The 13,711-nt window shown below is 30.6% G+C and overlaps 1 long non-coding RNA gene across 17 annotated transcripts in view; it reads right to left on the bottom strand.

Moving 5' to 3' along the window:
- The window catches only part of LOC144665824 (uncharacterized), a 259,439-nt gene that overhangs the window by 231,769 nt on the left and 13,959 nt on the right, over nucleotides 1-13,711 (bottom strand). For 16 of the 17 annotated variants that reach the window (XR_013573039.1, XR_013573044.1, XR_013573040.1 and 13 more), the window contains one exon: nucleotides 11,081-12,670. This is a non-coding gene — a long non-coding RNA (uncharacterized LOC144665824). Of the gene's footprint in view, nucleotides 1-11,076; nucleotides 12,671-13,711 lie in introns of those variants that run through there. The other variant, XR_013573045.1, reaches the window with a different exon arrangement.

The following is a 13,711-nucleotide window of genomic DNA, read 5'->3' as shown; positions in this document are numbered from 1 at the left end:
ATCAAAGTTAGGAACAAATGGAACACTAAGAAGAAAAAGAAAAGTTGAAAGTTAGTAACAAATGGAACACTAAGAAGAAAAAGAAAAGATGAAAGTTAGTAACTAATGGAACACTAAGAAGAAGAAGAAAAGAGTAAAGTTAGTAACTAATGGAACACTAAGAAGAAGAAGAAAAGATGAAAGTTAGTAACTAATGGAACACTAAGGAGAAAAAGAAAAGATGAAAGTTAGTAACTAATGGAACACTAAGAAGAAGAAGAAAAGATGAAAGTTAGTAACAAATGGAACACTAAGAAGAAGAAGAAAAGATGAAAGTTAGTAACTAATGGAACACTAAGGAGAAAAAGAAAAGATGAAAGTTAGTAACTAATGGAACACTAAGGAGAAAAAGAAAACATCAAAGTTAGTAACTAATGGAACACTAAGGAGAAAAAGAAAAGATGAAAGTTAGTAACAAATGGAACACTAAGGAGAAAAAGAAAAGATGAAAGTTAGTAACTAATGGAACACTAAGGAGAAAAAGAAAAGATCAAAGTTAGTAACAAATGGAACACTAAGAAGAAAAAGAAAAGATGAAAGTTAGTAACTATTGGAACACTAAGAAGAAGAAGAAAAGATCAAAGTTAGTAACTAATGGAACACTAAGGAGAAAAAGAAAAGATGAAAGTTAGTAACTAATGGAACACTAAGGAGAAAAAGAAAAGATCAAAGTTAGTAACTAATGGAACACTAAGGAGAAAAAGAAAAGATGAAAGTTAGTAACAAATGGAACACTAAGGAGAAAAAAAAAAATGAAAGTTAGTAACTAATGGAACACTAAGGAGAAAAAGAAAAGATCAAAGTTAGTAACAAATGGAACACTAAGAAGAAAAAGAAAAGATGAAAGTTAGTAACAAATGGAACACTAAGAAGAAAAAGAAAAGATGAAAGTTAGTAACTAATGGAACACTAAGAAGAAGAAGAAAAGATGAAAGTTAGTAACTAATGAAACACTAAGAAGAAGAAGAAAAGATGAAAGTTAGTAACTAATGGAACACTAAGGAGAAAAAGAAAAGATGAAAGTTAGTAACTAATGGAACACTAAGAAGAAGAAGAAAAGATGAAAGTTAGTAACAAATGGAACACTAAGAAGAAGAAGAAAAGATGAAAGTTAGTAACTAATGGAACACTAACGAGAAAAAGAAAAGATGAAAGTTAGTAACTAATGGAACACTAAGGAGAAAAAGAAAAGATGAAAGTTAGTAACTAATGGAACACTAAGGAGAAAAAGAAAAGATGAAAGTTAGTAACTAATGGAACACTAAGAAGAAAAAGAAAAGATGAAAGTTAGTTACTAATGGAACACTAAGGAGAAAAAGAAAAGATGAAAGTTAGTAACTAATGGAACACTAAGGAGAAAAAGAAAAGATGAAAGTTAGTTACTAATGGAACACTAAGGAGAAAAAGAAAAGATGAAAGTTAGTAACTAATGGAACACTAAGAAGAAAAAGAAAAGATGAAAGTTAGTAACTAATGGAACACTAAGGAGAAAAAGAAAAGATCAAAGTTAGTAACTAATGGAACACTTAGAAGAAAAAGAAAAGATCAAAGTTAGTAACAAATGGAACACTAAGGAGAGAAAGAAAAGATGAAACTTAGTAACAAATGGAACACTAAGAAGAAAAAGAAAAGATGAAAGTTAGTAACAAATGGAACAATAAGAAGAAGAAGAAAAGATGAAAGTTAGTAACAAATGGAACACTAAGAAGAAGAAGAAAAGATGAAAGTTAGTAACTAATGGAACACTAAGGAGAAAAAGAAAAGATGAAAGTTAGTAACAAATGGAACACTAAGAAGAAGAAGAAAAGATGAAAGTTAGTAACAAATGGAACACTAAGGAGAAAAAGAAAAGATGAATGTTAGTAACTAATGGAACACTAAGGAGAAAAAGAAAAGATGAAAGTTAGTAACAAATGGAACACTAAGAAGAAGAAGAAAAGATGAAAGTTAGTAACAAATGGAACCTAAGAAGAAGAAGAAAAGATGAAAGTTAGTAACAAATGGAACACTAAGGAGAAAAAGAAAAGATGAAAGTTAGTAACTAATGGAACACTAAGGAGAAAAAGAAAAGATGAAAGTTAGTAACAAATGGAACACTAAGAAGAAAAAGAAAAGATGAAAGTTAGTAACTAATGGAACACTAAGGAGAAAAAGAAAAGATCAAAGTTAGTAACTAATGGAACACTAAGGAGAAAAAGAAAAGATGAAAGTTAGTAACTAATGGAACACTAAGAAGAAAAAGAAAAGATGAAAGTTAGTAACAAATGGAACACTAAGAAGAAGAAGAAAAGATGAAAGTTAGTAACTAATGGAACACTAAGGAGAAAAAGAAAAGATGAAAGTTAGTAACAAATGGAACACTAAGAAGAAAAAGAAAAGATGAAAGTTAGTAACTAATGGAACACTAAGGAGAAAAAGAAAAGATCAAAGTTAGTAACTAATGGAACACTAAGGAGAAAAAGAAAAGATGAAAGTTAGTAACTAATGGAACACTAAGAAGAAAAAGAAAAGATGAAAGTTAGTAACAAATGGAACACTAAGAAAAAGAAGAAAAGATGAAAGTTAGTAACTAATGGAACACTAAGGAGAAAAAGAAAAGATCAAAGTTAGTAACTAATGGAACACTAAGAAGAAAAAGAAAAGATGAAAGTTAGTAACAAATGGAACACTAAGAAGAAGAAGAAAAGATGAAAGTTAGTAACAAATGGAACACTAAGAAGAAAAAGAAAAGATGAAAGTTAGTAACTAATGGAACACTAAGAAGAAAAAGAAAAGATGAAAGTTAGTAACAAATGGAACACTAAGAAGAAAAAGAAAAGATCAAAGTTAGTAACTAATGGAACACTAAGAAGAAAAAGAAAAGATGAAAGTTAGTAACAAATGGAACACTAAGGAGAGAAAGAAAAGATCAAAGTTAGTAACTAATGGAACACTAAGAAGAAAAAGAAAAGATGAAAGTTAGTAACAAATGGAACACTAAGAAGAAGAAGAAAAGATGAAAGTTAGTAACAAATGGAACACTAAGAAGAAAAAGAAAAGATGAAAGTTAGTAACAAATGGAACACTAAGAAGAAGAAGAAAAGATGAAAGTTAGTAACAAATGGAACACTAAGAAGAAAAAGAAAAGATGAAAGTTAGTAACTAATGAAACACTAAGGAGAAAAAGAAAAGATGAAACTTAGTAACAAATGGAACACTAAGGAGAGAAAGAAAAGATGAAACTTAGTAACAAATGGAACACTAAGAAGAAGAAGAAAAGATTAAAGTTAGTAACAAATGGAACACTAAGGAGAAAAAGAAAAGATGAAAGTTAGTAACTAATGAAACACTAAGGAGAAAAAGAAAAGATGAAAGTTTGTAACTAATGAAACACTAAGGAGAAAAAGAAAAGATGAAAGTTAGTAACAAATGGAACACTAAGGAGAGAAAGAAAAGATGAAACTTAGTAACAAATGGAACACTAAGGAGAAAAAGAAAAGATGAAAGTTAGTAACTAATGAAACACTAAGGAGAAAAAGAAAAAATGAAAGTTAGTAACTAATGGAACACTAAGGAGAAAAAGAAAAGATGAAAGTTAGTAGCTAATGGAACACTAAGGAGAAAAAGAAAAGATGAAAGTTAGTAACTAATGAAACACTAAGGAGAAAAAGAAAAGATGAAAGTTAGTAACTAATGGAACACTAAGAAGAAGAAGAAAAGATGAAAGTTAGTAACAAATGGAACACTAAGAAGAAAAAGAAAAGATGAAAGTTAGTAACTAATGAAACACTAAGGAGAAAAAGAAAAAATGAAAGTTAGTAACTAATGGAACACTAAGGAGAAAAAGAAAAGATGAAAGTTAGTAGCTAATGGAACACTAAGGAGAAAAAGAAAAGATGAAAGTTAGTAACTAATGAAACACTAAGGAGAAAAAGAAAAGATGAAAGTTAGTAACTAATGGAACACTAAGAAGAAGAAGAAAAGATGAAAGTTAGTAACTAATGGAACACTAAGGAGAAAAAGAAAAGATGAAAGTTAGTAACTAATGAAACACTAAGGAGAAAAAGAAAAGATGAAAGTTTGTAACTAATGAAACACTAAGGAGAAAAAGAAAAGATGAAAGTTAGTAACAAATGGAACACTAAGGAGAGAAAGAAAAGATGAAACTTAGTAACAAATGGAACACTAAGAAGAAAAAGAAAAGATGAAAGTTAGTAACAAATGGAACACTAAGAAGAAGAAGAAAAGATGAAAGTTAGTAACTAATGGAACACTAAGAAGAAGAAGAAAAGATGAAAGTTAGTAACAAATGGAACACTAAGAAGAAAAAGAAAAGATGAAAGTTAGTAACTAATGAAACACTAAGGAGAAAAAGAAAAGATCAAAGTTAGTAACAAATGGAACACTAAGGAGAAAAAGAAAAGATAAAAAGTTAGTAACAAATGGAACACTAAGAAGAAAAAGAAAAGATGAAAGTTAGTAACAAATGGAACACTAAGAAGAAAAAGAAAAGATGAAAGTTAGTAACTAATGGAACACTAAGGAGAAAAAGAAAAGATCAAAGTTAGTAACAAATGGAACACTAAGGAGAAAACGAAAAGATCAAAGTTAGTAACTAATGGAACACTAAGAAGAAAAAGAAAACATGAAAGTTAGTAACTAATGAAACAATAAGGAGAAAAAGGAAAATCAAAGTTAGTAACTAATGGAACACTAAGAAGAAAAAGAAAAGATCAAAGTTAGTAACAAATGGAACACTAAGAAGAAAAAGAAAAGATGAAAGTTAGTAACTAATGGAACACTAAGAAGAAAAAGAAAAGATGAAAGTTAGTAACTAATGGAACACTAAGGAGAAAAACAAAAGATCAAAGTTAGTATTTAATGGAACACTAAGAAGAAAAAGAAAAGATGAAAGTTAGTAACAAATGGAACACTAAGAAGAAAAAGAAAAGATGAAAGTTAGTAACTAATGGAACACTAAGAAGAAAAAGAAAAGATGAAAGTTAGTAACAAATGGAACACTAAGGAGAAAAAGAAATGATCAAAGTTAGTAACTTATGGAACACTAAGGAGAAAAAGAAAAGATGAAAGTTAGTAACTAATGGAACATTAAGGAGAAAAAGAAAAGATCAAAGGTAGTAACAAATGGAACACTAAGAAGAAAAAGAAAAGATGACAGTTAGTAACTAATGGAACACTAAGAAGAAAAAGAAAAGATGAAAGTTAGTAACTAATGGAACACTAAGGAGAAAAACAAAAGATCAAAGTTAGTATTTAATGGAACACTAAGAAGAAAAAGAAAAGATGAAAGTTAGTAACAAATGGAACACTAAGAAGAAGAAGAAAAGATGAAAGTTAGTAACTAATGGAACACTAAGAAGAAAAAGAAAAGATGAAAGTTAGTAACTAATGGAACACTAAGAAGAAGAAGAAAAGATGAAAGTTAGTAACAAATGGAACACTAAGAAGAAAAAGAAAAGATGAAAGTTAGTAACAAATGGAACACTAAGAAGAAAAAGAAAAGATGAAAGTTAGTAACTAATGGAACACTAAGGAGAAAAAGAAAAGATCAAAGTTAGTAACAAATGGAACACTAAGGAGAAAAAGAAAAGATGAAAGTTAGTAACAAATGGAACACTAAGGAGAAAAAGAAAAGATGAAAGTTAGTAACAAATGGAACACTAAGGAGAAAAAGAAAAGATCAAAGTTAGTAACTAATGGAACACTAAGGAGAAAAAGAAAAGATGAAAGTTAGTAACTAATGGAACACTAAGAAGAAAAAGAAAAGATGAAAGTTAGTAACTAATGGAACACTAAGGAGAAAAACAAAAGATCAAAGTTAGTATTTAATGGAACACTAAGAAGAAAAAGAAAAGATGAAAGTTAGTAACTAATGGAACACTAAGAAGAAAAAGAAAAGATGAAAGTTAGTAACAAATGGAACACTAAGAAGAAAAAGAAAAGATGAAAGTTAGTAACTAATGGAACACTAAGGAGAAAAACAAAAGATCAAAGTTAGTATTTAATGGAACACTAAGAAGAAAAAGAAAAGATGAAAGTTAGTAACTAATGGAACACTAAGAAGAAAAAGAAAAGAAAAAAGTTAGTAACAAATGGAACACTAAGAAGAAAAAGAAAAGATGAAAGTTAGTAATTAATGGAACACTAAGAAGAAAAAGAAAAGATGAAAGTTAGTAACTAATGGAACACTAAGGAGAAAAACAAAAGATCAAAGTTAGTAACAAATGGAACACTAAGAAGAAAAAGAAAAGATGAAAGTTAGTAACAAATGGAACACTAAGAAGAAAAAGAAAAGATGAAAGTGAGTAACAAATGGAACACTAAGAAGAAAAAGAAAAGATGAAAGTTAGTAACTAATGGAACACTAAGGAGAAAAAGAAAAGATCAAAGTTAGTAACAAATGGAACACTAAGGAGAAAACGAAAAGATCAAAGTTAGTAACTAATGGAACACTAAGAAGAAAAAGAAAACATGAAAGTTAGTAACTAATGAAACAATAAGGAGAAAAAGGAAAATCAAAGTTAGTAACTAATGGAACACTAAGAAGAAAAAGAAAAGATGAAAGTTAGTAACTAATGGAACACTAAGAAGAAAAAGAAAAGATGAAAGTTAGTAACTAATGGAACACTAAGAAGAAAAAGAAAAGATGAAAGTTAGTAACAAATGGAACACTAAGGAGAAAAAGAAAAGATGAAAGTTAGTAACAAATGGAACACTAAGGAGAAAAAGAAAAGATGAAAGTTAGTAACAAATGGAACACTAAGGAGAAAAAGAAAAGATCAAAGTTAGTAACTAATGGAACACTAAGGAGAAAAAGAAAAGATGAAAGTTAGTAACTAATGGAACACTAAGGAGAAAAAGAAAAAGATCAAAGTTAGTAACACATGGAACACTAAGAAGAAAAAGAAAAGATGAAAGTTAGTAACTAATGGAACACTAAGAAGAAAAAGAAAAGATGAAAGTTAGTAACTAATGGAACACTAAGGAGAAAAACAAAAGATCAAAGTTAGTATTTAATGGAACACTAAGAAGAAAAAGAAAAGATGAAAGTTAGTAACTAATGGAACACTAAGGAGAAAAAGAAAAGATGAAAGTTAGTAACAAATGGAACACTAAGAAGAAGAAGAAAAGATGAAAGTTAGTAACAAATGGAACACTAAGAAGAAAAAGAAAAGATGAAAGTTAGTAAGAAATGGAACACTAAGAAGAAAAAGAAAAGATGAAAGTTAGTAACTAATGGAACACTAAGGAGAAAAAGAAAAGATCAAAGTTAGTAACAAATGGAACACTAAGGAGAAAAAGAAAAGATCAAAGTTAGTAACTAATGGAACACTAAGAAGAAAAAGAAAAGATGAAAGTTAGTAACTAATGAAACAATAAGGAGAAAAAGGAAAGATCAAAGTTAGTAACTAATGGAACACTAAGAAGAAAAAGATGAAAGTTAGTAACTAATGCAACACTAAGGAGAAAAAATAAAAGATAAAAGATAGTAACTAATGGCACACTAAGAAGAAAAAGAAAACATGAAAGTTAGTAACTAATGGAACACTAAGGAGAAAAAGAAAAGATGAAAGTTAGTAACAAATGGAACACTAAGAAAAAAAGAAAAGATGAAAGTTAGTAGCTAATGGAACACTAAGAAGAAAAAGAAAAGATCAAAGTTAGTAACTAATGGAACACTAAGGAGAAAAAGAAAAGATCAAAGTTAGTAACTAATGGAACACTAAGGAGAAAAAGAAAAGATGAAAGTTAGTAACTAATGGAACAATAAGGAGAAAAAGAAAAGATGAAAGTTAGTAACAAATGGAACACTAAGGAGAAAAAGAAAAGATCAAAGTTAGTAACTAATGGAACGTACACTAAGGAGAGATAAGAAAAGATCAAAGTTAGTAACAAATGGAACACTAAGGAGAAAAAGAAAAGATGAAAGTTAGTAACTAATGGAACGTACACTAAGGAGAGATAAGAAAAGATCAAAGTTAGTAACAAATGGAACAATAAGGAGAAAAAGAAAAGATCAACGTTAGTAACAAATGGAACACTAAGGAGAAAAAGAAAAGATCAAAGTTAGTAACTAATGGAACACTAAGTAGAAAAAGAAAAGATCAAAGTTAGTAACTAATGGAACGTACACTAAGGAGAGATAAGAAAAGATCAAAGTTAGTAACAAATGGAACAATAAGGAGAAAAAGAAAAGATCAAAGTTAGTAACAAATGGAACACTAAGGAGAAAAAGAAAAGATCAAAGTTAGTAACTAATGGAACACTAAGTAGAAAAAGAAAAGATCAAAGTTAGTAACTAATGGAACACTAAGAAGAAAAAGAAAAGATGAAAGTTAGTAACAAATGGAACACTAAGGAGAAAAAGAAAAGATCAAAGTTAGTAACTAATGGAACAAGAAGAAGAAAAAGAAAAGATCAAAGTTAGTACCTAATGGAACAATAAGGAGAGGAAAGAAAAGATCAAAGTTAGTAACTAATGGAACACTAAGAAGAAAAAGAAAAGATGAAAGTTAGTAACAAATGGAACACTAAGGAGAAAAAGAAAAGATCAAAGTTAGTAACTAATGGAACAATAAGAAGAAAAAGAAAAGATCAAAGTTAGTAACTAATGGAACACTAAGTAGAAAAAGAAAAGATCAAAGTTAGTAACTAATGGAACACTAAGAAGAAAAAGAAAAGATGAAAGTTAGTAACAAATGGAACACTAAGGAGAAAAAGAAAAGATCAAAGTTAGTAACTAATGGAACACTAAGAAGAAAAAGAAAAGATCAAAGTTAGTAACTAATGGAACACTAAGAAGAAAAAGAAAAGATGAAAGTTAGTAACTAATGGAACACTAAGAAGAAAAAGAAAAGATCAAAGTTAGTAACAAGTGGAACACTAAGGAGAGAAAGAAAAGATGAAAGTTAGTAACTAATGGAACACTAAGAAGAAAAAGAAAAGATGAAAGTTAGTAACAAATGGAACAATAAGAAGAAAAAGAAAAGATCAAAGTTAGTAGCAAATGGAACACTAAGAAGAAGAAAGAAAAGATCAAAGTTAGTAACTAATGGAACACTAAGAAGAAAAAGAAAAGATCAAAGTTAGTAACAAATGGAACACTAAGAAGAAAAAGAAAAGATCAAAGTTAGTAACTAATGGAACACTAAGAAGAAAAAGAAAAGATCGAAGTTAGTAACTAATGGAACAATAAGGAGAGGAAAGAAAAGATCAAAGTTAGTAACAAATGGAACACTAAGAAGAAAAAGAAAAGATCAAAGTTAGTAACTAATGGAACACAAAGGAGAAAAAGAAAAGATCAAAGTTAGTAACAAATGGAACAATAAGAAGAAAAAGAAAAGATCAAAGTTAGTAGCAAATGGAACACTAAGAAGAAAAAGAAAAGATCAAAGTTAGTAACTAATGGAACACTAAGAAGAAAAAGAAAAGATGAAAGTTAGTAACAAATGGAACACTAAGAAGAAAAAGAAAAGATCAAAGTTAGTAACTAATGGAACACTAAGAAGAAAAAGAAAAGATCAAAGTTAGTAACTAATGGAACACTAAGAAGAAGAAAGAAAAGATCAAAGTTAGTAACAAATGGAACACTAAGAAGAAAAAGAAAAGATCAAAGTTAGTAACTAATGGAACAATAAGGAGAGAAAAGAAAGGATCAGGCATTGAGATCACTAAGAACCCGAGAATCTATCAGTGGGATCAGGAAACCAGAAGGTCAACGAGAAATCTGGGTAATTCAGGTGAACACAGGGTCATACAAGCCACCATGAAGGATAAACGGCATGTGTGGCTTAGGAAACTTAGACTCAAGACCTGACTCAAAGTCTTGAACTGAGAAACCCGAGTCCAAACCGGATAGCCACAAGGAGGCCCGCAAAACCAAAAGAACACCACAATCCCCCATCGAATCACTTGATGGACCATTGGTCTGCCCGAATAGCATCCTTATCTGAAAGAGTCAGGTTACAAAGTAGCACTACTAGTGCAACGGAGCAAAATGGCAACACAGAAAAACAATAATGATAGACCTTATAATTATGCAAATATGGTTGTCACTTATTTCTGTTGTTTGGTCAAGTTTCTTAAAACGCTGATGGTGGCACTTAAATATAACCAGAGGGGCTTATAATCGGAATTTTATGGTGGTCTGTTTTACAGCAAGGCGCCCAAAAGTGTGACCACTTTTAATTTATTCACATTCTTTTGTGCAGATTTAATCCAATCAAAAGCCGTGGATAGCTTGTAGTTGACTTCTGATTGGATTAAATGTGCACAAAATAATTTGAATAAATTAAAAGGTCACACTTTTGGGCACCTTGCTGTAATTAAATTTAAATAAATTTAAAATATTGATTTTAAGTAAAAATATTTAAGAAATAATAATTATGAAATGGAGCATGATCAGTTTAGCTAGAATATTTGAACGCATTTTGATCGGGCACCATCTTGGATCCTTACTCAGGAGAGGATTGGGGATAGGAAGAAACGTGCCCTAGGGTAGTAGGAGTGAGGCTGAAAACAGAGTGAGGGGGAGGGGAAGGAAGAAAAGGAGTGAAGTTGAGGTCCAGAAGAATAAAACAAAAGAGAAATTTAAATCATTTCACAACCTCGACTTTATTTATTTGTTCGTTTGTGATCAGTGGAGCGTAATTTGAAACTAGCCTATTGAGTGGTCATTCATCCTTATACAAAAGTATGCGACTCCTGCTCGTTATTAGCCGTCCTTAGACTAGTTCTAAAAGTCGTTCGCTTCTCGTTTCCGGTTTGGTGATAGTAGACCCTGTGAGCTCCACTTGTAAGCAAGTCTATCCCCCCCCCCCAGTCCTTAACTTTTCCACTCTAACTCCATCCTTTCAAGATGGTAACTTGATACTTTTTTTGCAATCCTACTAATCACCATGGACTGCAGAACATTTTTTCTAATGGGGACGGGGGGGGGGGGGGGGGGGGATTGAAAGTGGATCTATGTGGGGAGCTTTAGAGACTCTTCTCTTGGTATTAGTCTTTATTTTTTCATGCCCCTCCCCCAATTCAGACGGCGCTAGGTACAACTTACATTTATTTCCATTTGATTTATAACTCTTTACTGTTATAGTTTCTCAGCTTCCCAAATAAAGGTTACTGGTACAGTCAACTCTCGCCTTGTGGACACTCGCTATTACGGACAAAATCCAGATCCCCCGCGAAAGAGGTTTAACTGGAAGTGACTCCCACTATTACAGACTCTCGCTATAATGGACAATAAACGATACCCTGAGCGTGTCCGCTATAACGAGATTTGACTGTACTAGATTTATTGGCTATGTAAACATCCTAGTACAAATCTCAGTGACAAATACCTCAATCGAGAACAACTACACTTACATTTAAATTTAACACACTTTCACATATGAAATAAGAAATTGCAAAGCAAGTTAAATCTGTGACCTCTTCAATTGGTTGCCATGTAAGAGTTGAAAGTGGGATGATTTCATGTAACCACATATGAAAAATACCTTGATAGCAGGTTCCAAGTTTTTATTTCAGTTAATTTTTAAATTATATTTATTGTTAACTAAGTTATTATTTTTAACAGTTAAAGATTTAAAATAAATACATAAAGATTAAGAGAAGCGATTGAACTACACAAGGTTTCAATGAACACCCTGCACATTGTCATTTGTAAAATATCAAATGTAAATGTGCATGCCGGCATGGGGTCATCGAAATTTTATGTAATTCTATTGCTCATCTTTATCTTAAAGTATTTATTTTATAACAACTAAAGACTTTAAATAAATACATTAAGATTAAACAAGCAATTTAACTACATAATGTTTCAATGAACGTTAAACCCTGCACATTGTCATTTGTAACATTTTCAAATGTAAATGTGTGTATGGCATGTGGTCATTGAAATGTTATGTAATTTTATTGCTCATGTCTTCTCTTATAATTAGAGTATTTAATTATGATAATTATTTTGTTATCAGTGTATAGTTTATATTACTGTTAATGTTGGTTATTTTTTAATATAGCTGTTGTCATTTGGAAGCTGGTAGCAAGATTAACTTTTCAAGCATGATTACATAAAGTCATCCCAGATTCAAATCTATTATGGCAACCAACTGAAGAGGTCATAGATGAACCTGGTTTTGTTTTGTTCATCATTGTATTATGTAAATGTGTGTTGAAAGTAAATGCAATTGAGATCGTTCCTGATCAAGATGCTGTTTAGTTATGCTTTCGTTTCATTTCAATTCTCCTTACTAATTAATTCCCATACATTTCTTTTAATGTTTATTGTTTCGAGAATTTGCTGGTTTATCAAGACAGCTTTCTGCAGTTGATGATTGTCTTTGTTCTCATCACTTGACTGATGGACAGTGGACCAACAATGTAAGGAGAAATCAGAAGTTGATCGCTTGATCTTCTCAATATTGTTTGTTAGTAGAAAAAGAAATCTTGTCTGGACTTTAAACACAGTATATCCAACTGACTATATCAATGTCCTTTCATGATCTTCACTGCTTGTTATTTGTAACATTAAAGTTTGGATTGAATTATGGTACTTTGCTGCATTGAGTGTTGGTGAGTTATGCATTGGCCTTCCTCTTAGGACTTTTGTTAAACTAGCCCTGTGAATTAGAACCTGCAAAGAAAGTTGAAAAAATTAATACTAAAGATTTGCAAGCAAAAGATCCCTATAGCTTGAACTGAGAATTACTGTTAATTAAAAATGTACTGACTTACAGATAAGAGCGGCTACTTGAATGGGGTCACTAGGAAAACATGGATTGAGAACAAAGGACTGCAGCGAATTTTTTTCATAAATGAACCAATTAAATTAAAATGAGAGAATACAATACTAAAAGTTGCTAAAAACATTAAAAGGAATATTACCGATCGTTATCTGACCGAAAAAAAAGATCATCTTTGTCTAGACAGAAAATATAAGTCCCTCTCTCAATATTGCTCCAAATATTAAAATGAATTTGATTTGGTTATGACTATTTAAAAGCTTAACACACATTAAGATAATAAAAAATTATGTACGGTATTTTGATCAACATTGTTATGGCTCAATTAATTAAAACGTTTTGAACTCTGCCAGAAAATTGTCGGAAAAGTCCAAACTTTGAGATTTCCGAAGGTGTCCCAACCTAAATACGATCATTTGTAATTATGGTAATTTCCACGCTTTTATGGTGAGAACAATGTGTTTTTAAAAAGGACACGATTGCTTATGCCGAATACCGTATTTATTTGATTAAGCGTCCAACCTCGAATAAGCGCCCACCCTTAAGGTAGGAAAAGTTAATAAGCGCCCAGCCTCGAATAAGCGCCCACCCCCACCCAAGAAAAAAACTGAAGTCCATAAAAGGAGTATTGATTATTGAAATTGACTATGTACTACAAAGAAGACTTCACCCATGACCGAGTTTTCTTAGTATTGTACAGAAACTTTCAATAAACAATTAAATTTCTGCTTTGGTACATCTTCACGTTTTGTTATTATTTATTGTTTTGTTACAAATATAAACTTAATATTTGCTGAAAATCCAAAAAATTTAATAAGCGCCCAGCCTCGAATAAGCGCCCACTCTCAAGGTCCAAAAATTTAATAAGCGCCCAGGGCGCTTAATCGAATAAATACCGTATAACAGTATTTTTGTAATTACTCTGAGTTGCA

Source organism: Oculina patagonica, chromosome 9, assembly GCF_052425735.1.
Source record: "Oculina patagonica isolate OP01 chromosome 9, crgOcupat, whole genome shotgun sequence".
Taxonomy (NCBI): Eukaryota; Metazoa; Cnidaria; class Anthozoa; order Scleractinia; family Oculinidae; genus Oculina; species Oculina patagonica.
The sequence above is the reverse complement of the archived record's forward strand: the minus strand, read 5'-3'. Positions and strand labels throughout refer to the sequence as shown.